The sequence below is a fragment of the Scylla paramamosain genome, chromosome 5 (genome assembly GCF_035594125.1).
Source record: "Scylla paramamosain isolate STU-SP2022 chromosome 5, ASM3559412v1, whole genome shotgun sequence".
NCBI classification, from domain to species: Eukaryota; Metazoa; Arthropoda; class Malacostraca; order Decapoda; family Portunidae; genus Scylla; species Scylla paramamosain.
The window spans coordinates 33,286,479-33,303,013 of NC_087155.1; positions in this window are offsets into that span (position 1 = coordinate 33,286,479).

A 16,535-nucleotide genomic window follows, 5' to 3' on the forward strand; every position below is an offset into this window, starting at 1 on the left:
TTTTCTCCCAATACATAAAATTAATATATATATATATATATATATATATATATATATATATATATATATATATATATATATATATATATATATATATATATATATATATATATATATATATATATATATATATATATATAGAAGCTATAAATGAATAGTAAACAGCAATTTCTGCTTCGTCTTTTAGTATCTGAAATCAAGTAAGCGCTACATACAGCAGACGGTTATGATAGACAGTTTCGCTCGTCATAACTTATGACATACGACTCCTGATAGATGGCATCTGCCATAGCTATGACACATGTCATAACTTTATGAAGAATACGGTCCCTGGATGCTCAGGGGGTATGCTGTTGTCCGCCATAATAATGAAAGGCTTAAGTGTTGTGTATCAGCAAAATTGAAACAGCGGCTTGTTGTTTAAGGGTAGCAGGCAGGCTGGAGGGAGGGAGAGTGTGAAGTGTGCGGGTGTGGTGGTGGAGAGATGTCCAGGCGTGGCACGTGACTTGCAGCACAAGCCGTCATTGTCTGTCTCTTCCCGCGCTGCTGTGGCGAGGGGGTTATTTGTCTCTGACCACAATAAAAACATGAATGAAATGACTGAGCTGAAGGTAGAAGTACATAAGGAGACGATGCAAAATTGATAGAAAAAATGATAAAGATAAACAAGATAAACAAACATAAGGAAACAAATAAAGCAAGAAAAGTTAAAATAAAAAGAGAAAGAAACAAAGGAGAAAACTGGAGATGAAACACATACACACACACACGAGACCAAGAAAGTAAGTTTTGGTGATGAAAAAAAAAAAAGAAGAAGAAGAAGAAGAAAAGGAGAGAGGACTGTAATGAAAGAAGAACGTCAAGTAGATACGTAAATACCTATCTCACTTTTCTCACCTCTACTAACACCAGCAGCACCACCGCAGCGGGCCACGTCAGTCAAAACCAAATCGCCAATAAAGTGAAGTGTCAAGTCAAACTATTTCCTCGGAAGTAAACGCTTGGTGTGTCAAAAATAAATCAATATCCAATCTGGCTGCCACCATCCCTCCCTCCATCACCTCTCCTGCCCCCTCCTTTCCCCTTCTCCCTCCTTCCCTCCCTCCCTCCCTCCCTCAGTCCCTCATCACTCACTCAACGTAGGAAAACAATTTAAATTTAATATGTGAGAAATATTATCAAGACCGAGAAAATATGGTGCTGGCGCCTCGGGGATCAAGGGCTTTACAAATGGAGAGAGAGAGAGAGAGAGAGAGAGAGAGAGAGAGAGAGAGAGAGAGAGAGAGAGAGAGAGAGAGAGAGAGAGAGAATGTGTGTGTGTGTGTGTGTGTGTGTGCACAAGCGCGTGTACGCTTGCATCGATGCCTCCACACCTAAGAAGACCAACAAAATCAAAGTCAACGAAGCACCAGAACGAGAGAGAAAGAAAATAAAAAAAAACAGAAAAAGAAAAAAAACAGGTAAAAAAACAAATAACATTTGCTTTTCTTCCCTTTCTTCTCTTTCTTACACACAAAAAGAGAAAACAATTTAAAACGGTCCAGAAAAAAAATTACAAAAACAAAAAAAGTTGAATGAAAACATCAAAAGAACAAAAGAAAAATGCATTGGAGCAGAAGACTTGTTTCCTTTCCTTACTTTTCTGAGTGTTACAAAAAAAAAAAAAAAACTTTTCACCAACACGAAGGAAAGATCGACCTGAAAGGCAAGAGAGAGAGAGAGAGAGAGAGAGAGAGAGAGAGAGAGAGAGAGAGAGAGAGAGAGAGAGAGAGAGAGAGAGAGAGAGAGAGAGAGAGAACAAAACAGTGAGTGATTAATTGATTATTTGATTAAAGCTGTGGAAAATCTAGGTCATATGGTATTGGAGGAAAGGACACAAAAGGCATTAAACATTGCATGAAAGGCGTCTATTCGCTGTGACTGGGGCTTCTAAAAACAGGAGAGATCAATGCTAACTAGAAACTGATACATCGATTTCTTATTGTTCCTGTGAAATAAAAACACGTGAGACATTTTCCTTTATTCTCGAGTATTTACTGGGAAGCAGGTGTGATGGAGAGCAGAGGCGGTTCAGATTGATATAAAAACGTACTTAAAGGAGCATTAGGAGCGCTGGGGAGGTGAAAGAAGCCAATAAGCCTATATATGTCACCTCCGATACTAAACACACGCACACCTATAGCCGTCTATCATTCCTATCCATATATTTTCCATTATTTCAAAGCTCCCTATTGACTCTTCGTAGAAAACGTGATTACCGAGTCCATTTCACTTATCTACCACTCTATTTGAGAACCTATTTCACTTTGCCAGCTTTTTAAATCTAACTTTGTCAAGGTAAAAAAAATGAATAAATAAGACGACTAAAACTCTCGTGCTTCCAAACATATGATGTAACATTTAAACCTTTTGCTTAGAATTACTTAAATTTTGTGCTACAGTTACTAAGTTTGATAAAAAACTTAAGTAGACTTTTCTGGTGAAAGGGCAGAGAGAGAGAGAGAGAGAGAGAGAGAGAGAGAGAGAGAGAGAGAGAGAGAGAGAGAGAGAGAGAGAGAGAGAGAGAGAGAGAGAGACGAGGGAGGAAGAATGGAAGGGGAAAGCAGGGCCGAAAGAAGAGAGCTTACCCACCAGTCTTATGAAATATGGAATGCCACAGACTGGGATTCAGCACAATATGTTGGGGAAGGTCTAGCGATTAGTGGAGCAGGGAAGGATCTGGCCACTGGCTCTCGATTCACGAAACTATTATTGGAGAGAGAGAGAGAGAGAGAGAGAGAGAGAGAGAGAGAGAGAGAGAGAGAGAGAGAGAGAGAGAGAGAGAGAGAGAGAGAGAGAGAGAGAGAGAGAGAGAGAGAGAGAGAGTACATCTTGAATATAATTTTAGTACGCTCATTTTACAAGCAATCTCAATATTCTAACACTATATTGATAAGCATGTAGTCCATACTTAAAACTCATAACTGCATACATAATAGTTAATTTGTAATTTGTAAAGAAAAGTCAAGATTCGTGAATTTTGAAATATTGTAGAAGAGGAAGCAAGTCGTGAACCATCCTAAGAAGTTTTCATTTATTTACATGTATTAGGGAGGCAAGAGTGGTGGCTCATGGAGGGAAGCTGTAGAGGGAGCAACACTAGTTTCTCAAGGTATTTTTGTCCATAAGGCTACAGACCAGCACACTAGAGAGGTCAATGTGTGATTAGATAGAACAGAAAAAACACAAGATATGAATAATGGGTGACGGGTGGAAACTGTTCATTGGGGACTTAAAATAAAACCAACAACAACAACAACAACTTCTCTTCAAATTAGATGCCTGTCACTGAAGGATTAAACACAACATGATCACTTTATTCAATTTTCAGGCCTAATGATGTATAGGCACAAAGTCTAACCGCTGTGCTATGGATACCCTTGCTTTTCTTCATTAAGTGCGCGTGTCATATTCCGTGGCTGGCTGCTCGCTTGAAAATAACGTGGGTATTATCAGTGAGTTCTATTTCAGTGAGTGTCGGGAACAGTGCTGAGCTGGCGTACCTGGCGGCTCTCCTGCTCCCCACATATTACCTTTAATGCGAGGCCGGAAATAAAATAATAATACAAGAAAAACGCCACAATAATAATCATGGCTCGAGGTTGTTAATTAACGTTTCTATTTCCATTAGCGTTTATGTTAATACTTCCCCTGGGCGATACAGGAAATACACGATATACATTACAACTTGTAGTGAGTGATCTGCTCATATATACTGTGACAGCTGCAAATACTTAATCTCACGCACACTCCCCGTCACGAGTTTGTTAACCCCCAGCAACCACAGACCAGACGGGAACGGGCATACAAAAACAAATCCCGAGCAAGGTAAACCAATACTCCACCTTGCTTTACCCCGCTCACTAATTGAAATAATGTTAACGCCACACGCTTCCTGTTCTGATGCGAAAATTAAAACTCTGCACCGGAAATTAATAATATACTGAATGTAGGCAGGCAGGCAGGCAGGCAGGCAGGCAGGCAGGCTGGCTGGGTGGTAGTTTGGTAGGTAGGCTGGCTGGCAGGCTGGTACGTGTGTTGCCGCAACATGAACGACGAATCCGGCAGTTTTCATTATTCAGCTAAAATGTTCCAATGATAATACCTCGAAAAAAAAAAAAGTTGCACTAATTACAATCTGACGCGAGCCACGAATATAAAGTGAAGGCAGGGACACAAAAACACACCCGAGGGACACGAGGAGGGCGAAGAGTCTCCATCTGCGACTGTCCATTTTGTCCGTTCCTTTTCACGTGACGCAAGGTGAGACGAGGAGGTGGATGGTCTAGACGAATTGGGATGGACCGGGGAGACTGGGTGGGCTGGAAAGATGACGGACAAAGACCTTAAAACACGGAACAATCCATTCCTGCCTTCGGGGATAGGACAGAGCGAGGGCGACGAGGAACAGGAATACCGACCACGCCACGGCAGCTCCTTCGCAATCTGCAGGGATGAGCCCAACGCGCGCCACAATAACAGACTCAGCCACTGAAAGACCCTTCCTCCTCCTCCTCCTCCTCCTTCCAACGCCTCCGACTTCTCTTCCCGCCACCGCCCCGCAGCCGCCGCCTCTTTGCCTGGAGTGCTGAGAAATAGTGAAAGAAAAGTACTGAACTCTCTGGCGGTAAGACGCGCTGCTGATTCTTGGAGTGAACTTCAAATTGTAGTCTTGGTCCTTGCCTTGGCGCACTGAGGCTTAAGTGGAGGGAAAGCACCGGAAGGGGTTGTTTGATGGTATTTCGCTCAGGTTTTTCTCTTAACTTCAGGTTGCTGGAGGTACGTATACACACACACATCAAAATAAAAAAATAAAAAAACTATATATATATTCTCTTCGAACAATAAAACGAGTTGAAAAATAGACAGATAAAAAAACGTAAATAAAATAAAACCCGAATACATGTTTGTTTTTTTTACATCCTTCACTCTCCCTTTCTTCTTTGTCTGCCTCGGTACCTTTTCTATTCTCTCTCTCTCTCTCTCTCTCTCTCTCCTTTTTTGCTCCCTTCATCTCCACATTTCCATCATAAGCAACGGAAGTCCGAGGCTTTTGTCAACAGCCAGTTTTAATCTCCGTCGGACCTGCTGCTGCTTCATCTTCCTCCCGCGTCCTCTCGCTCTCCTTTCTCCTTCCTGACCTCCTCTGATGATGTGATGTTACTTTTACACTTTTTTTCCTTAACATCTTCCTCTATTCCCTCTAAGATTTTTTCAGCATCCTCTCTTTTTTTTCTTAGCATCTTTCTCTTTTTTTTTCAAGCATCTTTGTATTTTCATCAGTATCTTCCTCTAATTTTATTACTTACATTAACTATAATACTTTTTTTCCCAACGTCTTCCTCTATTTTCCAACATTTTTCTCAGCATATTTTTTTTTAGTAACCTTCCTCTTTTATCCCCAGCATATTCCCATTTCTTTTCATACATCGTCGCAAGTCATTGTATTTCTTAATTTTTTTTTTCCCTATTTTCCTTCTCTTTATATGTTTGTGCAGCTCTATATTTGTGCAAATTTAAACTAGGAGTATGGAAAAAGAAGGGAAAAAAACTTGCCTGGGTCTTGCCAAGAAAGAAATGCAAGAATGTGTAACCAAATTAATACATAAACACATTAACAAAGTAAAACAGAAGGTAATACTGACATATTAGGAAGGCCAATCACTTTTACTGACGTGTGATAGCGATGGCTCCTGAATTAACTCTTCATTTTAGTTTCTCTCGATGACTTTAACTAATAATGCTGTAGAGGGAAGGGAAGACAAAGACGCCAGAGCCACGCATGAACACATCCCGACAACAGCCAGACAACAACCAAACATTCGTTCATTAAGCGAACTTTCTACAAAATACTATCGAACTTTAATCCGATGAGTCCAATGAGACTGTAAACAAAAGAAAAAAAGAATCCAGAAAAAAATAGACAAAAAAAAAAAAAGCTTAAAGCCTCACTACCATTTTTTTTTTCGGGGGAACGTGCAAATAACTTTTGAATTAAACTGTAGGTTTACGCACACACACACACACACACACACACACACACACACACACACACACACACACACACACACACACACAAACACACACACACACACACACACACCAGGAGGCAGAAGAACTAGGATGGAGAAGTTAACAATAAAATAATTATAAAAATAAATACGGAAGGAAGGAAGATTGAATACAAAATAACACACACACACACACACACAAAAAAAAAAAAAAAAAAACAGCAGCACCTCTGTAGGTCCTTACGGGGCTGACTGTGAGGACTACACTACCTAGCATACAAAAAAATAAATAAATAAAAATAAAGATAAATAGATATAAAAAAATGAAAGCTCCTTGTTAGGTAAGAGGAATAGAAAAAGATCTAGCAGAAGGGATGAAGATGGGAAGGAGAGAAATGAAGAAGAGAGATGAAGAGGGAAGGAAAGAAAGAAGGAAGGAGGGAGGGAGAAGGATGCTGAAGGAGGTGGAAATGGAGGTGCAGGAGACGGGTGGAAGAAGGGGAGGTGGCAATCACTCTTGTGGTACGGGAGACGAATAACCTGACGAGGGAATGGACTCAGACGACCATTAACCATTAGGCGGTGATGGTCGAAGAGAAGACTCCATTACCACTGTATATTGAGAGCTTAAAGCGAGCTGTAGGAAGCCAGGGAGGAGAAAAATGTGAGAGAGAGAGAGAGAGAGAGAGAGAGAGAGAGAGAGAGAGAGAGAGAGAGAGAGAGAGAGAGAGAGAGAGAGAGAGTTGACATAAAAAAATAAACCATTTGAGCGTTGACAGTATACTAATGGACACACACACACACACACACACACACACACACACACACACACACACACACACACACGAGATAAAGTAAGAAAAAAAAAACATGAAAAATAAGAATCTGGCGGGAAGTTAAGGAAGGAGGAGGAGGAGGAGGAGGAGGAGGAGGGGGAAGGGGAGGGGGAGAAGGGAGTCAAGTGGTTATTAGGGAGGTGGTAGGAGGGGGAGGGGGGAGGGGAAGTAGCAAGGGGGTAATTATAGACGAATCGATCATCTCTCACTCTATTGGAAATCGAGTCCAGAAACCCTCGTCACGTGTTTAGAGAGGGCGGGGATTGGGGGAAGCTTGAGGTTAAGGCGGAAGCGGAGGGGGAAACTCGGGTTGACAGGGGGAGGTTGGGATTAAACTGAGTAAATGAGGAGAGGGTTCTGAGATATCTGGGGAGAGGCAGAGGGAACGAGTGTCACGGAAAAAGAGAAGGGGCCAAGGTGTAAAGGGGTATAGTGTAGGAGTGTGGAGGAGTGAGGGAAGTGTCGCAGGGACTTGCCACAGAAGAATATGCAGTATTGAATTAGGTATTGGCGATAGAAACTATTACTGGTGGCAAGAGAGTAAACCAGGTAGAGAGATGAGATATGGGAGAGTGTCACGGGAATATATATAGAGGATATGCAGACTTGTGGTGGAGTAATGATTCGGTCAGGTTTTGGAGAGTGGATGCTATTACGAATGAAAAAAAAAAAAGGAACAAGACGAGGTAGAAAGAAAACTAGAGAGATGAAATGAGATGTGAAGGTCGTTGTGTCGACATGATACAAAAAATATAAAAGCAGGCAATTCTTATATATTTTCACCAATAAGTTTCCTTTCTGACCGTTCTATTGCTTCTGTGGTAGACGCTCACTGTTCTCCTAAATCTATTAACAGTGATGTTCCTCAGGGTTCTGTCATGTCACCCACCCTCTTCTTACTGTTCATTAATGACCTTCTAGACCAAACTTCTTGTCCTATCCACTCCTACGCTGATGTTACCATCCTGCACTTTTCCACGTCTTTTCATAGACGTCCAGCACTTCAGGAAGTAAGTATTTCACGCAGGGAAGCCACAGAGCGCCTGACTTCTGATCTTTCTAAAATTTCTGGTTGGGGCAGAGCAAACTTGGTATTGTTCAATGCCTCAAAAACCCAATTCTATCAACTCGACACAATCTTCCAGACAACTATCCCCTCTTCTTCAATGACACTCAACTGTCCCCTTCTTCTACACTGAACATCTTCGGTCTGTCCTTTACTTATAATCTGAACTGGAAACTTCACATCTTATCTCTAGCTAAAACAGCTTCTATGAAGTTAGGTGTTATGAGACGTCTCTGCCAGTTTTCTCACCCCCCACAGCTACTAACTATACAAGGGCCTTATCCGTCCATGTATGGAGTATGCTTCACATGTCTGGGGTGGAATCAAAAGCTTTTCGTCTCATCAACTCCTCTCCTCTAACTGACTGTCTTCAGCCTCTCTCTCATCGCCGCAATGTTGCATCTCTAGCTGTCTTCTACCGCTATTTTCATACTAACTCCTCTTTTGATCTTGCTAACTGCATGCCTCCCCTCCTCCCGCGGCCTCGCTGCACAAGACTTTCTTCTTTCTCTCACCCCTATTCTGTCCACCTCTCTAATGCAAGAGTCAACCAGTATTCTCAGTCATTCATCCCTTTCTCTGGTAAACTCTGAAACTCCCTGCCAGCTTCTGTATTTTCATCTTCCTACGACTTGAATTCCTTCAAGAGGGAGGTTTCAAGACACTTATCCTTCAATTTTTGACTACCGCTTTGGACCCTTTTATGGGACTGGCATCTCAGTGGGCTTTTTTTTTTTTTATTGGATTTTTGTTGCCCTTTGCCAGTGTCCCTCCTACATAAAAAAAAGAAGACTTAACAAGAAACAATAAAGCCACATATAAGAAAAAAATAAAGAAATAAAAGGAGACATGGAAAATCCATACAAGATATTTGAGATTTGATTAAAACCCTAATGCTTCACAGGCCCTTCAGCGCCCCCGCCTGTGCTTAGAACCAATATTACGGTGTGACATTCGGCTTTGAATATTAAATTTCTAATTACACGATCAGATTTATTGGAGCTCACCTCATCGCATTCCATTTTCTTTTAGTCCAGCCAATTTGTACATAGATAAACTCCAAGGGCGCAAATATAAGATTTTATTAACGTTTGCTCTCGAAAAACACAAAGCGAAGATAAATAAGAGGAGGAGGAGGAGGGAGAGGGATGGGAGAAAAGAAGAAAAGAAAAAAAAGAAGAAAGAGAAAGAAGAAAGATGTAACGAAAAAAAAATATTGAAAAAAAACAAGAAAAAAGGAGAACTGTAAACTCAGGATAAGAAAGAAAATAAAAAAAAATAGTTAAATGCTAGAGTAAGAACGACAGAATAAAAAAACAAACAAAAAAAACGAGCACCTCAACATGAAGCAAGAACTCAGTCACCACGAGACACAACACCTCAAACTGTACAAAACACCTGGAATTCATCTACGTATATGTAGGATTTGTAGTTGCGAGTTTAGTTGGGGACACGAGGGGAGGCGAACGCTACCCGGGACCTCATCACTTTTTTCTCCCCTCCATCGCAGCTTGAAGGGGAAAGGGTTGGAAGGGAAGGGCTGAAGGGAGGTGGTGGTGAGGAGAGGAGGAACAAGGCAAGGGGTGAGGCGGTACGTATGATACAAAGAGTTCTGGAGGTCATGGAAGACTTCGCACATTGACGTATTATTGCTTGGTATTTGCTCCTGATGAGGTGATATTGCAGCACACACACACATACACACACACACACACACACGCGCGCGCACACACACACACGCGCGCGACCCAATACCTTACGTTTTCGAGCTACAGAATTTTTCCATTTAATCAAATATTTACATAGACCATTACACTATTCACTACACTAATGTTGCATAATCACATACGAATACATGATTTAATCAGGTACTGTCCTACGAATATGATAAAAAGATACAGTATTATAAAAACTTTACTTCCTCTAGTAAAAAAAAAAAAGAGAAAGCAAAAAAGAAAAAGAAAAGGCAATACACGGGAAGGAAATGAAAGGCAAGGAAGGGAGGAGAATAAAAGGAAAGGGATAGAAGGTAGCGAGTACAAAGCAAGTGAGGGAGGAGTGAGGGGAGGGGAGGGAGGGAAGGAATGACGGTAAAAGGAAGAGGAAGGAAAGGATTTGGGAGGGATTGGAGGGGAGCATTCCATTACCCGCAGGTGCAAGAAAAGGTGACTAAAGGAATTTTTGCTTCAGAAATATATGGATTTTCTATAGATGATCTAATTACTTGCATGTGTCACTGTGGTGCGCGAAGGGAGGAACCCTTCTGCGCGACACGAAGAGGGCGGCGGCGGTGACGCAGCAGCGAGGTACAAAGGACGCTGGATAAGACACCAGTTTGGCGTACACAAGTACATGGCGAAATTATATTAAGCCATTTGACTCCTAATAGTACTATGCTATTTATTTCACACAAATCACCTTAAACAGTGTTTGTGGGGTTGAAATTGAACTACAGGCAAACTGGTTTTCACTGTTCTACCATGTTGCCACCTGTGGGGTCTTTCAAATTGATTATACTTGCACTAGTGGATTTTATCAAGTTGAAGGATAATTCGTAGCAGTTAATTCAAACAAATCGCCAGTTATATGCTTAAAAAAAAAAAAAATATTACAAAAAGGCAGTCGAGGTAACACTTTAGTTCCCCCAATATGGGCACAAAGCAAAGAAAATGCAAATGAAAGAAAACGGAATGATACACTGAAACACCACTGAACAGTCTCACATGATTCCTCACGCGCTCGGACACAAGTTAATTAATGCTACAAATCGATGTAAACTCCTTGATGGTATGACGAAAACTAAATTTTCTTTCCGGACTTTTTTTCTGTTTTGGCTATTATGCAATTTACATTTTTCTCTTTCTGTGCTTGCATGGACTCTGATAAGCTTGTGATGACTCCTTCCTTCCACGCACAAGGGCATGCAGTCCGTTACAGTTGAGATTAGAGGTCGAGTAACATCCTATACTTTCCCTCAATCTTAACATTTCTAATATGCCAGCAGCCTCCTTAGAAAACCAGAGAACAAATGCTGCATGATGATCAGAGAACGTGACATTATATAAAAAAAAAAACTAAACACAATGAAAATAAGTTCAAAATGTTACCAGTCCTTTCTCTCCTTTTCCCTGCCACTGTCCACTCCTCTTCTTTCTATATCCAAGACAATCCAACTTCCTTTTCCACTCCCACCATTGTCCCTCCCACTCCTCTTCCCTCCATATCCAAGACCAGCCAACTACTTCACTTCCACCACCTTACCTTGTTTTATTTACTGCACCAATGAACGCAATGAGATAACCATACGGTACATTGTGGTTTTCCTTTATCAGTTAGCTATTGATGACGCACACTGCATTATCGAGAGCCTGATATTGGTGTTTAGTGGCCACATGAACTCACCCGGGGAAGTGGCTTGTTTCGCTCTCCTCCTCTGGGTATATTGTGAAGCCAGCACAGAGATGCATGTATCTGGTATCTTCGTCAGTTGAAGGTCGTGGGCTTTGAGTTTGAGTGCCGCTGACTTGATGATGTTTATTTAGTTTGTGTGTCTGCTCCTGTGCTGCTGAGGCCAAAACATCGATACACCTTGAAGTGACTCAGTGTACAGTATTGAGAACGTGGAAGCAGTAGAGTTAATAATGAAAGGTAATGTCATCAGGTTTATAGATTAATGACTGATATTTTCTTTGTCTCTATTGTTTCTTCTACTGCTCCTTCTTTTATTTCTGCTACTACTGTATTTCTATTATTTCTATTGCTACAATGTTTCTACTTTTCTACTATCACTAAATACTATCTGTCATTCTAAATCATTACTACCTAGTGATTTCTGTCTCTTCTATTTCCACTATTACTATCTCTATCTCTACTATTTCTACCACTGCCATCTCTTGTCCGTTACCCATGCAATGTTACAAAGTGTATCAGCGTGAGAGAACGAGCGGCAGTGTCAGCCAGTGGAGTTCGCAGGGAGGGAGTGGAAGACCGTGCCACTTAGATCCTCCGACACACACCTTCTCGAGCCGAACGAACCAATCAGAACTTGACAATTGTTGCGGGAATTATTCAACAGGTCATTTGTAACGATATCATCTTGAGAATACCAGTGAATAGACATCACAGACACGCAATATAATAATAAAATAGTATTCGGTTTATTCGTCTGCAGCCTTAGCAGTCTCATAAGCTGAAAATATACATAATAACTTGCATACTAAATTTTAAGAATACATTAATCCTGAAGAAGTATCTTACATAGTGATACCATGGCTGCCAAATGGCACCGGCCAACCTAGCTGACCAGGCCCGGGATGATCAGGTTAACCCATGTATTTTTCAGGAGTTTGTTTCTTCTCCCTAAGCAACAGGTCACAGCTCCCGACTTACACCAGGTACCTAATCACTGCCATGGGCTTCACTGCAGAAAAGTCCTCTCAAAGACTTCTGGCTTGGCCTGGAAATCGAACTCGCGACCTTCCGATTGTGAATCGCTCTTGCTGATGTGTACCGTGTGTGACTGTTGTCCAATATGATCATTCTAGCAACGCCTGGGGCAGAAATACAAACTTTTCAGGAGCTAAGATAAGTATTTCATTCAATTAAGACAAGGACAAAACCCTTTCGTAATAAGATCTACGTTAACCCTCTTTCTCTCTCTCCCTCTCCTCCTCACTCTCCCCACTCCGATATCGACTAGCTACTCGCCGCCTAGTTACGCCATTCCCCTCTGGAATCCTGGAAGCCTGTGTCATTGCTCACCTCCACAAACAGACACGCTGACGTCACATAGGCATACTATTTCCAAAGCCATCAACTTCGCATGCATTTCAAAGTATTTTTTTCTTTTGACCAGTGACCTTAACTTGAAATGTTTGCAAATTGTGCCATCATGAATACTTGCAAAAATGTGGATTCCTCGTCATTACCGCACTGAGAGGACGCCGCTGCTTCAGGGAGTGACTGACCTCCCTCCTTCCATGATCACCGAGTGCATGAAGGCCGCGGCTCCTCTTATGGCAGCGGCACCCCGATGCAATGCAGTTGTGTTATACCAACTCCACATTACAGGGAACATTGGATTAACATCCATTTAGGTTATTTTATTACAATTATTTGTTCATTATTCTCATATGGCGTATGTATGCAGGTGTTTAGTCTGGCTTATCAGCTGAAATTCATTGACGTTCACTGTGCAATACAGTGGGCGGGTGCAGATCACCAGCTTGATGCTCTTTATATCAAAACAATACAAATGGATGAGCATAAATATTTAAACGTCATGCGACAAAATTATGCAGCTCTGCTCATGAAAATTGAAACTTAAGCATTTGAGAGCCTCGGCCTTGCAGGGAAGCTTCTTTGGTTCTGACTGGCGGCACGGGGACTGGAGGAGGAGGAAGAGAAGGAGAGTGGGGCTCTCCACTGGCGGTCAGTGTTGACCAACTGACAGTTAATGGAAAACATGACAACCCTGACGAAGCAGGAATATTGTGAGGGAATGCTTCACACAAATCATAGGACTTGGACACCCCGTCTGAGGTGACAGTAAAATCAATAAGGACAGCCAGTGGAGGCCAAAAGCCGGCCGGCCTGGCGGAGGGCGGCGCCCCTTAAAACTCCATGCTGGGGATGACCGCGACCTGGATCGCCTTCGTTTCTACCTCACGTTTTTTAAGGTTATTTATCTTCCTGATGAATGAACCAGGAAACTTAGTTCCAACCCGCGGCTTTAGTTAATGATTCCAATTACTGATAAGCCGTGAACGGTACAAAAGTATGCTTCACTGGTCTGAGTATGAATTTATTGCCTGCTTTTCCCAATCGATCTTGAACCATCATCATTAGTCCATCAGTGTATCGACATGGTGTAATGATACGCGTCTCCGTTCCAGTCCATCGCACTCATGCCGCGTCGTAGTCGTGGCGCCGGCAGCTGATCCCCGCGTAGCTGTATTTGAAGGATTGGTCAGTGAATGAATTAAAAGGTGAAGTAATTGCCAATCTGAGCGATGCAATTATTCCATGTCCAGGGAGGGTAAGGAATAGTCCCACACAACTACAAATGATCAAGAAAACACTCAGAGCAGAGGCAGCACTAGTCAACGAGGCAGCTAAAACCCACGTCATACTCATATTACTGTGTTCCGAAGCCTCGATATTCATGACGCGAGGCTTGCGAATCGACCACTCACTCCCACACGCGTTGCCACAGGCTGATTGCGTCCCTCGCTGAGCCTCGCCTCCTCAAAGTGGCTGTCAAGGCGATGCGTGCTGACTGTTATTTAAGTATTTATGTGTATAACATGATGCAAACGGGAACACCTAAAGATATGATGTTCTTGATGTCTCTCTCTCTCTCTCTCTCTCTCTCTCTCTCTCTCTCTCTCACATAACTATGCATCTTATTTCAGCAATATGTTAATGTAATTATTCATACGTACACAACTAAGTAAACATAGCATTATCGTATTCCACAGAACATGACATTAATTTAAAGCAAGCCATGAGCCACGTGGAGCATTGGCGAGAGGCGAGGGGACGCGTAGTGTGGAGTGCTTGGTGGGGAAAGTAATATCACTCTGAGGTGGTATGGACACGTGGGAAGGAAGGGTTGAGAGGAGGTAGTGAGTAAAAAGTACAATACAGTCAAAGCAGTGAGCAGGTGTGTGTGGCAGACCGCCTGAATAGAGTTAAGAGACAAGAGTAAGGGACGATGGGAGAAACAGACTTGAGGGAAGGGAGTGGGAAGTGAGGGAAGCAAGCCCTTTGTCCACAGGAAGGCATAAACATGGGATTTTTCCTCCATCGACATCACTGCAGCATCTCAGAAGGGAGCGAGGACAGGGCACACGGGTCGCGGCGAGGCTTTTGTGACAGGCTCGTGGTGCTGAGGCGTGAGACTGGTCCACCTGGTGACTGATTCGCTTCACCTGTGTTACGTCATGCGCTGGCTAATGTAGCTACTCTTTGATCAAATGTTGCACTTGAAATGTTTAAAATCTCAACTATTCAAATGTGAATTTGTTATGCTTTTACTGCAAATCCCGATGAAAAACGCGATGAATATGCTTTTAAACTTCAATAGATAATTTCATTGAGAAAATAAAACCTTTTTAGAATTCAGCGATTTGCTTATTTTTTTTCGTAATATTAAATACACACGTCATTCTTCTAAATGATACGAGCATAGTGAAATATGTATTAATTAGTGGCAGCAGTGCGTGATGGAAGGAATGGGAGCCGCGAGGAAACAGCGGGCGCATGCTGAGAGGCAGGTGGCGGGCTGAGGAGTGATGGATGGATGAGGAAAAGGAGGATGTGAGAGGATGAAAGGCGAGACGTGGGAAAGTAATGGAAGAAGTTAATGAAGTCAGAAGAAAAGATGTGACGACCATGTAGTATTAATACACTTCGTTTGCGTCACCTACACCTTGTTCCGACTCAACCATTCTTTGCGATTCCATCAACATGAACAACGAATGCTATCGAGGTATCTTTTAAAAGTAATTTGTTGACTGTTAAGAACATATTAGGCAACGATATAATGTAGCACAATGAATTTCAAAGTCGGGCATGCGTCATTCATTCACTGCTTCTCATAAATTCATTGTCTGGCTGTGGTCATACCTAGACGTAATCAAGTTCTCGCTGCATACCCATAAGAACGCGTCGGTGCCTCGCTCTGGGAACATGTAACATGGGAACATGTAGGAGGGTGCGAGAGGCGGCGACGTTGCCATTGTTAACAGTGGAGAATTTATTTTAAAGTACGTAAGATCTCTGGAAAAAAAAAAAAGATGAATTCTAACGCCATCTCCTATGAAACCTTAAAAACTATAATCGAATGAGCAAAATTATTTCCGAGTAGAACACAACTTCCTCTGCAGCACGCGTCAGTGCGGGACACCGGTGCTCGCTGCCTAGTTCGGAGCTTCAGTACTTTCTCGGTTCGAGACACTCTGAGGACATCGAAGTTCGTTAACATCAATCTTTTTGTATTTATTTATCTTTTTTTTCAGCGTCTGTACAATCAAAAGCTATCATAACCGTATCCTCCACAACGGTGAAGGGCCCTGGTTTGCGGGAGGCGTGAGGGCAATTGGAGAGTCCAGCTGAGGGAGTGATCGGCTTGCCACACTGCTCGCCCCTCGCTCGCTGGTCGGCCATTATGGCTGACTGGCGGATGGGAGAACTACCACTGCTTGTGTACTATTGCCATTCACAGCAATGCAATAACTGGTATCCAATAAGTGGAAGCAGTTATTGTTAGCACTTTATAATCACTTAAAACATAAGAACATAAGAAAACAAGGGGAGCAGCAAGAAGCCATCAGGTCCCTGCATTGCCTAGTATTGATAAAAGATTGACAATTACTCGATAAAACTGGTTCTTTATCACAATGTAAACAGTGTGCTTGTGTCAATGTACTCACCATACCTCGACCGGCAGCGGGAAAGCGGCAACCGTCCACTCAGCACCCATCACCAGGCTTCATCGCTCTTGACGTGACACCGCTGCTAGGTTCAACACTAGGAAGCTCATGACCCTCACTAGCTTCCTAAGTTCAACACTGTTACTTA